Source organism: Argiope bruennichi, chromosome 6 (genome assembly GCF_947563725.1).
Source record: "Argiope bruennichi chromosome 6, qqArgBrue1.1, whole genome shotgun sequence".
NCBI lineage: Eukaryota > Metazoa > Arthropoda > Arachnida > Araneae > Araneidae > Argiope > Argiope bruennichi.
The window spans coordinates 135,591,106-135,604,570 of NC_079156.1; the positions used below are offsets into that span (position 1 = coordinate 135,591,106).

Below are 13,465 nucleotides of genomic sequence, written 5' to 3' on the forward strand. Positions count from 1 at the left end.
TTTAACGCAAAATATAATAAAATGATCATTGGACTATCACTCAAATGTTTGGTTTTAGGACTTTGAGCAACTTAAAAAATAAATTTATTAAGCACAATGCTATAAAAACTTTTAGAGCAATTAGAAAGTTCCCTTTGGGAAATTAGTGAATAATAAAGAATGTATTAGGTGCTTGCATATATTTTGATCGTTTTTTCAATTTAAAAAAGCATTTATTGAGAAACATTGGTACAATACATATCAATCAAAATATTTTCCATCATTTTATTTTCCATCAACTTTTTTCCATTTTCGTCGAGTAAGTCTTGCAATGGATTGTCTTCGAATTTGTTTGGTCCTCTGGGCCTTTCTTTGTCATTGATATCGAAATCCTCACTCTTAAATCCTTGAAACCAAAACCGGGAATTGGGATATGACGGAGCAGCATCACCATAAGTTTCTAAAAGTGTCTGATGGGCTTCGGAAGCAGATTTCTTCGAATCGAACAAAAAAAAAGCAATGAAAGTCGAAAATGCAAATTGAAGTATTCCGTGATTGGAGTCTTTATAAGCTGAATAACTCAACAATACTAAATGGAAAACTTGCAAAATGATAACAATAAAGTAATAGTAAATTGGTAAAACCCAAAACCATTATTATTTATCTAGATACTTCGCATGTTACCAATAGATGTCGCTGATTAAAATACATGCCAGAAGCTAATAAAAAGATCAATATTACACTTCCCCCAAAGAGTTTGATTAGTCATTTCGTTGTAGAGTTTCGAGCAATTTAACACCTGGAGTATGTAAAATAGTTCTGGGAATATTAGCATTAAGAAACCAATGGCATAAAACATTAAATTCTAACACCTTTGAGAGGTGATTCAAACTTCTAGTTCAAATGATCGTAACGTGATAATGTTTTTGGAGTTATTCGTTTGGTTTTATATTGTTTTTAAAACTTTAATCTCAATCATAGCAACGATATAGCAAAAAAAAAAATGTGTGTGATACCACCAAAATGCCAATTTTATAAACTAAATAATTATAAAAATGAAAAGTATGATTGCAAAAGTATATGATTATCCTAAAATCTTCGTTTTGCTGAAAACTTTCGAGATTTGTTTCGTTTGTTCCCATTATAGACCACACATTTAGATACCTAAAAATTCTTTATTTTTGTTTTTACTATTATTAAAAACAAAATTATAGAATAAAAAATAAACAGGAAATTAGCATTTAAAAAGCCGTAAAATAGCAAATAATTAGTTTGAATAAGTAAAAATTCTTAAGCAAAAATATGGATTGTTTTTCTTCTTTTTTTTTCAGAGATTCATGCTTCTTTTTTTTTTTCACTATTTTATTTGAGTCTAAGAACTTTTTTTTTTAATTGTAATATTTAGTACAGAATTCAGAAACAATGTCACTAAACGGTTGTGTTTAAGTTATTGTCATGGATACTTTGAGTATTTTAGATGAATAAGCAATAGTAAAATCTGGCAAAAATATGTAAAATATCTATTTATAAGCAAATTTTTGTCCTCAAGCTGCAAAAAGCTGCTGGAAAACACGAAAATTCTTGGAAATATTTAAAATTCCTGAAAAAAATCACTGGCAAAGAGAAAACTACAGTGTAGAGCATATTATGAATATTGAGGATCTAAATCTCTTATGATAATAAAATATATTTGAGTAGAGAATTTCGGAAATATTTAGTACCAAGAAAATTAATTTATTAACATAATTTATCAAAAAGCATGCTACCTCATAAAATATTTTTTTTTTTTTTGCAAAACTAACGGAAAGCAACCACGATAGTGTTACAGAAATTTCGGACGATGAAAACATCTTTTCAAAAATAAAGAGTACTTGGTTAATGAAGATTAGCTTCTAATAACAAGGAAAACAATATGAAATAAATTATATTTTCTATGAAAATGTTTCTGATGAAATTATTTACTGGAGTAATACCATCTATGGAACACATTTTTAATCATTATTCAAATGCAATTCAGTCAAATGCATTTATTAATTATTTTCCTAGCCCAGCCTTCCATTTCATGGATTAGCTCTTTATTTCGTATAATGCTACACGGCCTGTAACAGTCTGACAGTTTCATTATATGGGAATCGTCTTGGCATACTTACTTAAAACAAAGCATATGCAGAAAGCTAAATAATACCTCTTCGCGATTTTGCATACCTTTTCTTATAAATGCTGAGTGTAAGTGCTGATGAATTCTGATGACTGTTCTCTCGAAAATCATTGTTTTTAAAAAACAGAATCAGTTTTAAAAGATTTAAATAAATGTCTGTTGAAATGAAAAAAGAAGTGAAAGACATCCTATGTTTCGAAACAGCATTCATTTATGACTATTTACTCATTTGTTCGAGCGATATAAAATAAGTAATACTAGCTACCCATCGGCGGCAAATGACTCGCCGGAAATCTTTATGTTTAAAATAATTGTCTAAATAGAAAAACCAGTTCTCAATTCTAATTTCGACAATTTTTATTTAATATCAACGCCGTGTCGTTTCGGAGTTCCGCAGTGAGACAAAATGGTCACGAACACCCCCCCCCCGCATCATATTTAGAATAGTTATTATAAATTGTAAGTTTAGGGAAAGATTGAAATAAATAGTCATAAAATTTGGTAGATTAATATTTTTATGATATAATTATTAATATAACATAATATTTTGATTATTTATGGCCGAAATATAACTTTAATGGAATTACGTAGCTCGTGCCTTTTACTATGGGGACTGATTTAACTATTTTGATTAGTTATTTTTGAAAAAATCCAGAAATTTCACTCGTGTAAAATCATCTCATGAAATTTCATCGTAGCCATTTAAGGACGAAACAGGAATCATTTTGAGAGATTTTAATCCACCAGATTGGTGACAGCGTTAGCAAATTCTCAGTCTTTTTATGAACGGAAAATGAATGCAGGAGTTGTCGATTGCAGCCCTGTCTTTTCCTAGAACTGGGCACAGCTGGATCCTATGCTGGCATTTGAAGCAGCTCGTTACGAATCTGGGGTAATTTTTCGAAGAACTAAATTGATGTTCTTTTAATAAATTTGGAATTTGGAAGTCATCATGAAGTATTTTCTTTCTGACTAGACGATTTTTTATTTAATATGAAAATCGATTATACATGACTACATCATCAATTGTTCTTTGCTCTCAACTATCTATTTTGAGAAAATCACTTCGCATTGCAACTTCTCAGAATTCTTAATGATAGCTACAAAATAAAATATCCAATATGCGAATTTCTCCAGTTTTTGTTTCATACGAAAGCTTATGATTCATTGATACATCATCAAGGATTATCACAATTTTCAATAGATATTACAAAATAAACCTTAGAGCTTCGTGACTTTATCAGTTTTCGTCGCAACTTCATAGTTTTATTTTTCCACGCATAGTCATTCAGAAGGCTCAATCATTATTATACAATTTTAGTTTAAAATAGCACATTTTTGTTTTCATGAAATGAATGTCATCAAAACTGGCTGGCACGACTGTAGCGAAACCATTAATAAGGTAGTCGAAAGCGGCTAGTAGTAACTCTTTGCACTCGGAAAAGTAATTCGATGCATAATTATTCCCTTAATGCAATGGCTTGTTTATTGCTCCAAAAAAATAAAAATATACTGTTCGTCCAAGCTAAACTCGAACACCAAAGAGAAGATACTAATATAATCAGAATTTATAAACCATAAAGGATAAAAAACATAGTTAAGGGAATTTTCAATAGTATATTTATTGCAATTATAAAAACAAATAACAAAAATTATAAATTAGTTCATTTTAACTAGAAATTATGTCAAAAAAACAAAAAATAATAATGCTCAACCCAAATTCGGTCGGATAAGAAGATTTTCAAAACTAGTTAGCATTTCCAATGAATTAAAATTTTGTATCAACTTTCCAACTTTTTTCATAAATGTTACTCCATCAGTCGTTATGGATACAATATTTTCTTTCAGGGATAATCCCTATTTCGCTAATTTAGGTTTAAGCAATTAATTAAGCCATTAATTAGCTAATTAATTTCGCCCGCTAGGGATACATAAAAACAAAAACGTATACTATATTGCTATGTTCGCGATACCTGAACATATAGTGGAGACAATTTTAAAAATTTCTAGTAAATACCGAAAAACCGGTATTTAAACTTGTGAATACCGGTATTACGAAATTGTACAAATGGCTCAAAATACCGGTATTCGGTATCCCGGTATTGCAATCCCTAGTATTGAGAGATCATTAGCTTTTAAATAAACAAAAATATTCGAAATCGGTGGAAATTCTGTCAAGGCTTGGTTTGTTTGTTTTTCTATTGACAATGCGCACTGAGACATTGTTTTTTCGGTTTCTTTCGAAAATGGAAAGTAGCAGGCAACTCTTGATAATGTATCCAAAGGTCATGAATTGTCATATGAAAGTAAAGCTTCGAAATCGATCGAGTGGCGAACTCTGTTGCGAATTTTCTCTGCAGACAACGTATAGTGAGTTAGAGCTTTTCGATTTTTCTCACAGATAGAAGGCGGTGTTGGAATTCATTTGAATTTAAAATTATTAAAATAGCTTTAGTGTTTTTGATTGGCGAAATCTATCATAGGATTTTCTCATAGAGAATATATTATGAGACAGTGTTTTACTTATTTCTAGCGAAAACGGTGAAATAAGACAGACGAATCCTGCTGATACATGTAAAGGTTATGCGAAATTAAAATTTTCTGAATCGTTTCTGTGGTTTGGATGGCGAACTCTGTCGCCGGATTTCCCCATTAAATAATGCACAGCGGGGCGTGTTTTTAAGATTTTTCTCAAAAATGAAGCATGGAGTAAGATATTCTAGTTGATTATCTAGCTTTCATCAAAAACAAAAATTGGAGAAATCGGTCTAATAATGGGGATGGGAGAATGATTAATGACTTCTATTATTTTAAATATATAGATTATATACTACATAATTCATATTTTTTGTTTTAATAAATATATTTAAACTTTTTTAGAACACATTTATAGATTGTCCGATCATTGCTTGATGTAAACGCTATGGAGAGCAGACCGCTGGATCATCCTGTTTGTGCATGGATTTCTCATTTAGAAAATTTTTAATTCATTTAAAATTTTAACGTATTTTTTTCAATAACTTCAATGCCTATTATCATACAAAACCAATTTTGAATTCTTTTCAATATAAGGAAAATGTAGCTTTTGAGAAATACAAATTTTATTTTTACAAAATCTTTTATTTCATTTTAATAAAATTTTTCAAATTATTTTTCGACACAATTTTATAACAAATACTTTTTACTTTCTCGTATATGTAGTACAGTGAAAATATTGTAATTGTCAAAAAAATTCGAATTCTAGATTTTTACGAATCTCCACGTTTTAGATTTCTTTGACTTCGAAAAACACATTTTGGAAATTGTCAATCTATCTGTCTGTGACAAAGATAATTCAAGAACTTTTTGAGCTCGAAGAATGAAATTTGGTATATGGTCTTTACACCAAGCTTGTAGATGTCAATTAAATTTTGAACGAACTCCGTTTAGAGAAAGTAAAAATTACAAAATGAAGAAAGCTAGATAGATAAATTTCGATACATGCATTTAACATATCTAAAGTGTAGACACACATCCAATTTTGAGCCTAATCTAACAAAGTGTTAACCGTGTGTTGGTCTGTATTTTCAGAAGCATATGAACGCGATAACTCAAAAGATACAATGACTTAAATGTAGCAAATTTGTATCGGATTTTGTGGCTACAAGTGGAATTTTGTGTCAAATTTTTGTTTCAATCGGTTGCGGAAAAGGCATCTAAAACACAAATTCGATTTTCGGGTACTATTAATCGCATACCAGAGATGAATCACAAAAAACACGTCAAGAATCATACGACACATTCAGTATAAATAACGAATGTATGATAGAAGTTAATATTTCGAAAATATTGTACAACCATCCCGTGCATGGTGTTCTCTGAGATAACTTCTTAATTAGAGAGAATGCGAGAAAGTTTTAACGATAAAATTTCCGGTGGTAATTGAATCGCAGATAACAAAATAGCCAGATTCTGAACAATCTGAGTGAATATTTTAGTTGATCTCTTGCAACTACTACATTTTTCAGTTTATTATCCAAAATACCAGATGTTTTGTAGCACGGTTATGTTTTCAGGCTGCCATTCTTATTACAAATATACATAATGTAAAAATCATTGCATCTAGAATGCAACGAATGATGCAACAAAGCCAGACGCATCTAGCGTGAAACATGAATACGTTGTATATGTCTAGACTATACATCGTTCATTGTATTTCCTTTCATTTTTTTCATCTCATTAGTTTTCGTCTCGTTCATTTTCAAGGATTTGGATTTGTTTAGATTTTTCTGGAGCAAGAGCCATGGTTTTGACTATACTGCGCCAAACCAGAGTTAAAATCATATCAATGTGCAATAATCAAAAACGGATAGTGTACAAAAGTACTTAAAAACAAACAAGTTTAAATAAGTGCATAAAATTTCATAGACAAAAAATGCAAACGTTTCAGCATGTGGAGTCTTACCAAGTAAGAAAGGTAATAGAGTGTTCGCATTTTGAAAAAATAGCAAACGCTGAGGTTTGAAATTTGATCATTCTGACATTATATGTTGGGCAGACATTTGACAGTCACATTGAGAACATAGAGGTGGTTGTTCACCTAACAAGAAAGTGGAGAAGAGTAAATCTAGTATGCCCAATGCGTAAACGGGTTAACACTGTGTCTGCTTTTCGATTCGGTCATGAACCACAGTTGCACATGGGGTTTAATAGCATGAAGTGTGTTGTTAGTTTCAAAATCCGATAGAGCTTGCGGTTTAAATAAAGAAGCATTTTAGTGTGCTTCTTTATGTGGCTTACAGGGATAGATGTGACCGCTGGAATACTTGCCAATTTAGCAGCCTTGTCTGCCTCCTCATTGCCCAGAATTCCGACATGAAAAGGTATCCAACAGAATAAAATAGTAAAATCACGAGAAGTCAGATGGTTAAAAATAAGTAGAATTTTTAAAAGTTAATTTTCAAGAAAACACTAAAAAGGAATTTCTTTAATTATCAGTGAAAGTGATATTCATTTCAAGACAGATTTTTATGGCTATGTTTCATTTCAATCTCCCCCCAAGAAAATTTCAAAATAGCATTCAGAGCCGTGGTGAAAGACAGAGGAAACTCAAAGAGACCAAGACGTCTGAACACCTGCTGAGCTAATCGCGATCCTAAATAAAACACAAATTAAAAACATACAAATAAAGTTCTCAGCTATCATTAATCACTACACAAAATACAAAAATATTATATGATATTTTTATAATATTTTTCTATTTTCTATCGTTGCAATACCATATATCATTTTATACTTTTTAGATGAAATAGGGTCGGTGTCCTGGCATAGGGGTAGCGTGTCTTCCCCGTGATCTGGGTTCGAATCCCGGTTCGGGCATGGTTTTTTTTCATCTGTGTTCTATCTGTGAGATGTGTGAATGTGCCCCCCTGTAAAAAGGTGTTGAGCAAGCGAATGCGTGTCAGTTTCATGAGCTAGAAGTCAGACTTCTGCCCTCGGGTGCTCAGGGGTCTTTACCCTCAGAAGCTACTGCAAACCCTTTCCGTGGTAATGCGGATGCGACGTCATCATCATCAGATGAAATAAGGAAAACAGATTTTGTACGCAGTAGCAGTTCAAAAAAATTCTTCAAAAATTATTTATTTTAAAATAAATTTTGTTATTTTCTTCAACGTTTAATATGAAGCACGCGCCTATAATAAAAAAATGGAATATTCTCTTTAAAGCTAGAGGAAGGGTCAAAATCCAGACTTCGGTCTTTAAAATGCTAATCTCGTCATCCATACTTTTAGTTTTCGTTTCTAGTTTTACTTTTTCGTATCCGAAATATATATATAAATTTTAACGAATTTCCGCGTTTCTGACCTCCCTGTCCGAAAAACGCCATTTTGGAATTATGTCTGTCTGATCAGTGAACACAAGCTAACTCAAAAATTACTAACGAAAGAAAGACGAAATTTAATGACATCCTCGTTTTATAATGAATATCAAATAAGGTGTAATAATTGAGCTGCAGCGCTCATCGTTTTTATATATAATAAATGACAAAGAATGACTCCTGATAAAATATTTTCAGATAACATTTCAGCAAAGTAACTTTGGAAGTAAAAGTAATATTTGAAATAAATTTTAATTAACCAATACTTTAAAACAATTACAACCAGAAAGTAAACATCGGGTTACCGCATGCACTCGAGGGAATCACGCACTGACTGAAGAAATCTTGTGAAATTCGTTTTCCATTGTGAAGGGTTGCTAGTCAAGAAAAGTTCCCAAAGGCAGAGTTCAGTTATCCTATTTGGCGATTGGAAAGAATTCTAGCTACAATATTCAATAAATCGCATGTGTATCTAGTCAAAGCAACAAGAAACTCAAAAACTCTGGAAGAAAAGCAAAAAAAATTTTTTTTAATGAAGGTTTATTCCGGAAGTGAAGAAAGGAGAGGGACATCAGTTGACAGACAGTCGCTCCAAGACAGATCTGTTCGTCTTTACATCTTTTGTTTCTCTATATTCTATTAAAGAAAGGGTTGGGTGATCTTCAAATCAAACAATCAGTTGTCTGCACAGAGGGCAGAGAAAAAAATAGCTGGGCAAGCTCTTGATTGTTAATTCTTTTTATGTCTTATTTTTATGTTTTAATTCTTTTTTTTTTTCTTCTTCTTCTTCTTCTTTTTCGTTGATTCTCGAACACTCAGAATGATGAAGGAAGCAAAGCGCATCGAACTCACAAGTAAGAAAATAAAGAAATTCGAAAAAGAAAATATAATTTTTACAAATAATTGCAGGGGATGCTGCAGCTCTAATGGGTGAGCTTCCACTGAGTTCCGTATCAAGTTTTGCTTCAATCTATCGAAGCAAAAGGCGTCCAAAATATTAATTCGATTTCCTTCATTTTACAACGAAACACCAAATGTTCATGTGCGGGATTCTAAAAATAAAAATCTGAACATTCATGATGTTCACTGCCTAAGGTTAAAAATTTTTATGTGGGAGGGGTGGGGTGGGGGTTGCAATGACACATCTTTGTTAAGTAATATACGAAAAAGTTTCGGAGAAATTATTTCCACTGTTGTTGTTTTTATATCTCAGTGGTTCATCTGACATATCTGATTTGCCACATCTACCATTACATAGGATATCTATCTCCTACTGGAGTCAAAACAATGGAGTCCTTGCCTATCAAACGAACCCATTTTTTCGTTAAATATTGAACTGCAACATGTATTTTATTATAAATGTAAGTATACTATTGAATATGTCAAGGAATTATTAATGCTTAAATTTCAAGCAAATTAATATTATTGAAAACTATTTTCTCATTTCCTACAATTTAATTCGCGTTTTTTAATTAATAAAAACAATATTTTTAAATAAAATTTGATCATATTTCATTGTGATACTTTAGAGATATGCATGTGAATACATTAGAATGCCTTTTTCGAGGGAATGTATGAATTTCGCCTCGCCAAGGAGCACTATTTAATCCCGTAAGTGCCATAAAAATATTTTAATATAAATCATTTTTAATTCTATCATTATAAAAAAATATAGTAAAAAAATCCCAAAGGTTTAAGCACATTTAACGTTTAGAATCTATTTTTTGCAGTATTGGCAGCATTTTAATATTAGCTGGCTGCAATCCAACCTGGAATTTGTGAAAAAGAGCTGAGTCATTTTATATAACCTGAGCGCATTCAATGGAATTACTTACATTAGCCTGCAGTTCAGGGAACGTTTGCTCGTTTCCTTTGCTGATGAGTCATTCAGTCTTTGATAGGAATAATTCAAAGACTCCTTTGCTTGTTTTCCTCTGTAACTTATGAATTTAAAATGTAGGCTAATGAGCTGAGTACGTGATGCATACGACTTTTGCAACAACTACCGAATAAGTTATTTGTGATTTTTCCTGAAAATAACTTTTGCAATCATTGATATATGCAATTCCTTTTTACTTTCTCGCGTACAAAGTATAGAGAAAGTATTACAATCAGCAAAAAATTCGAATTCGAGACACTAACGAATACTCACGTTTTAGATCTGTGGTGATGTTCATGTAGAGTGTAGTGTAAAGCATTTCATCGCTATTAGAAAAATAAACTCTTTATTACACTAACAACTATCGGAACATCGCTGCTTAGCGCACGTATACACAGAACGGGGATTCCCCGGGAGAAGTATTAACATAGATTGTATTAGGGAAAGTAGATAGGTAGCGCTTTAGAATGACATGATTAAAGATGGCGCTACGATCACTACATGATTATCCCCCTAGTGAACAAGGAGAACGACAAATGTAATAATACAAGATAATTATACGCGCATAAAAATAAAACATCACATAATACAATAAGTATAATATAGGATAATGGTTTCAATGGTAAATAGAAATTGAAGTAAATAGATGCAATAATATATGAAATACATAAAATTACAGTTACAATATATATATATATGCATAACAATTTATATCTCAGTAATTAATCTCGTTGGAAAATGGACATGACGTCCACTACGAGTGGTAGTTGGTTTTGTCGGTAATTGTTCATTTTCAGAAGAAAGTTCACCTTGAGTTTTATGAATAGTTGCAGGTATAGAAGGTAACGAGTCATTAGATCCTGTCAACACATATGCAGGTTTGACACGGTCTATGGAAACTGTTACATTTTTATTATTAACTTTTAATACAAAAGTTTTATCTTTCCTGCTGATTACAAGGTGTGGACCAGTGTAAGGAGGTGAAAGAGGAGGTTTAACACTGTCCACTCTCAAAAATACATGAGAGCAAGTACTTAAGGATGGATGAATATAAATAGGTTTAACCGAGTGTCTAGACGTTGAGATAGGATTTATAGATTGCATTAGTGCTTTGAATTTTGATACATAAGTATCTGTTGGTACTGATAGATCTACTTTTGAGGTTAAAATGTCAGAAGGCAGTCTGAGGGTTGTACCAAAGACTAATTCAGCACATGTGGCATTAATGTCCGGTTTAATTGCAGATCGAATTCCGAGTAAAACTATGGGAATAGTTTCAGTCCAGTTTGGTTGACAATGGGCTATAATAGAACTCTTAAGATCCCTGTGGAAACGTTCTACAAGTCCATTGGATTGGGGATGGTAGGACGTTGTGCGGATTTGATTTGTGCCCAAAATATTATTCAAATGTCTAAATAGATGTGAATCAAAATTTTTACCTTGATCTGTAGTTATAGTTACTGGACAACCGAAACGAGATATCCAATTATGAATTAGGGCTTTACATGTTGTTTCAGCAGTTATATCTGAAGTAGGAATAGCTTCCGGCCATCTGGTAAATCGGTCAACTATTGTCATACAATATTTATAACCATCAGATAGTGGGAGTGGTCCTATGAAATCAATGTTTATATGGGCAAATCGAGCATCTGGCAAAGCGAAGGTGCCTATAGGAGATTTTGTATGTTTTTGAATTTTAGAACGTTGGCAATTATGACAAGATTGAACAGAATTTTTAATAAATGAATTCATGTTTGGCCAAAAATAACGTTTAGTAATCAGCTTTCTTGTTGCTCGAATGCCAGGATGAGAAAGATTGTGAATATTTTCAAAAACTATTGAACGAAAAGAATTTGGAATGTACGGACGAGGTGAATTAGTAGATAAGTCACAATACAAGGTTACATCCTCTAAGGGAAAATATTGCTTTTCTATTTTACAATTTGAAGACTTCAGATATTCTTTAAGTTCAGAATCATTTAACTGTGCAAGTGAAATGTCATTAAAATTTAAATTTTTCTTTGAAATTGAATTGATTTCAATGCGAGACAATGCATCTGCAACAATGTTTTCTGTACCCTTGACATAACGAATGTCGGTAGAAAACTGGGATATGAAGTCTAAATGTCTCAGTTGACGAGGTGAGCATTTATCCGGCTTTTGCTTAAAGGCTTCAGTAAGGGGTCTTTGATCAGTATAGATTGAAAATTCCCTACCTTCAAGCATGTGTCGAAATTTTTTTATAGAAGCATAAATAGCAAGAAGTTCTCTGTCGTATGTTGACCAATTAGTTTGACTTTTAGAAAGTTTCATTGAGAAGAATGCAATAGGTTCCCAAATTCCATTTGAAAGTTGATTTAAAGAGCTTCCGATAGCAAATAAGGATGCATCAGTCCACAGACTTAAAGGAGCTCCAGGAATCGGATGTTTGAGTAGGGTAGCTTCGGCAAGAGCTTTCTTAGCATTAGAAAATGCCTTATCAGCTTCCTCAGACCATTGCAGAGTAGTTTCAGATTTTTTTGCTGGCCGTGGTGATTTCTTTTTGTTAGTATGGCCTTCAAGAAACTTAATCAAAGGTGATAATATGTGAGCTGCCTTGGGAAGAAATCTGCGGTAAAAATTAAACATACCCAAAAATCTACGAAGTTGAGTAAGGGTAGTGGGTCGTGGGAATTCTTGAATTGCACTAACTCGATCAGGAATTGGAGAAATACCTTCTTTGGAAACTTTAAATCCTAAAAAATCTAGGGTAGGAACACCAAATGTACACTTAGAAGATTTAATTGTAAGTCCATAATGGTCTAATTTTGAAAAGAGAGCTCTGAGATGTTGTCTATGCTCTTCGATTGATTTTGAAGCAATTAATAAATCGTCAATAAAAGCATACACACCATCTAAATCTCTAGTAACTTCATCAATAAATCTCTGAAAGGTACTTGATGCATTGCACAAACCAAATTGCATCCGAGTGCTCTCGAAGAGTCCGAATGGAGTACAAATAGCTGTTTTATGAACGTCCTCGGGAGCAATCGGAATTTGATGAAAAGCTTTTACCAAATCAATATGAGAAAAAATTGTGGTTCCATGTAGTTCGCTAGTAAAATCCAAAACACTGGGAATCGGATATTTGTCCTTTTTGGTCTGAGCATTAAGAGCTCTAAAATCACCAACAGGACGCCAATCGTCACTTCCTTTTTTCGGAACCATATGTAGAGGAGAGGCATAATTGCTGTTGGATGGCCGCATATGGCCTAAATCCAACATATGCTGAAATTCCATTTTAGCGATTTTTAAGCGATCGGGTGCTAGCCTACGAGGTTTTGCATAAACAGGAGAACCAAAAGTTTCAATATGATGCATAACAGAATGTTTTACAGTTTGGTTTGCACATGGAGCTTTAACAATATTAGGAAAATCATTCAATACCTTTGAAAAATCATCATTACAAAATACAGATTTTACAGAATGAACATCAGTATTATTAAGAATAGCATGAGCATTTATATGTGTATACATATCATTTAAACGACGATTTCTTAAATTAGGTTGCAAATTAAAATGATGTAAAAAATCTGCACCAATAATTGCAGTT

At 32.4% G+C, this 13,465-nt stretch overlaps 1 long non-coding RNA gene across 1 annotated transcript in view; it reads right to left on the bottom strand.

Annotated features, from left to right (window-relative positions):
- LOC129972846 (uncharacterized) overlaps positions 1-10,363 on the bottom strand; it is a 32,660-nt gene extending 22,297 nt beyond the window's left edge. The window contains exon 1 of the long non-coding RNA XR_008784908.1: positions 10,147-10,363. This is a non-coding gene — a long non-coding RNA (uncharacterized LOC129972846). The remainder of the gene's footprint in view (positions 1-10,146) is intronic.
- Between the last annotated feature and the right edge of the window lie 3,102 nt (positions 10,364-13,465).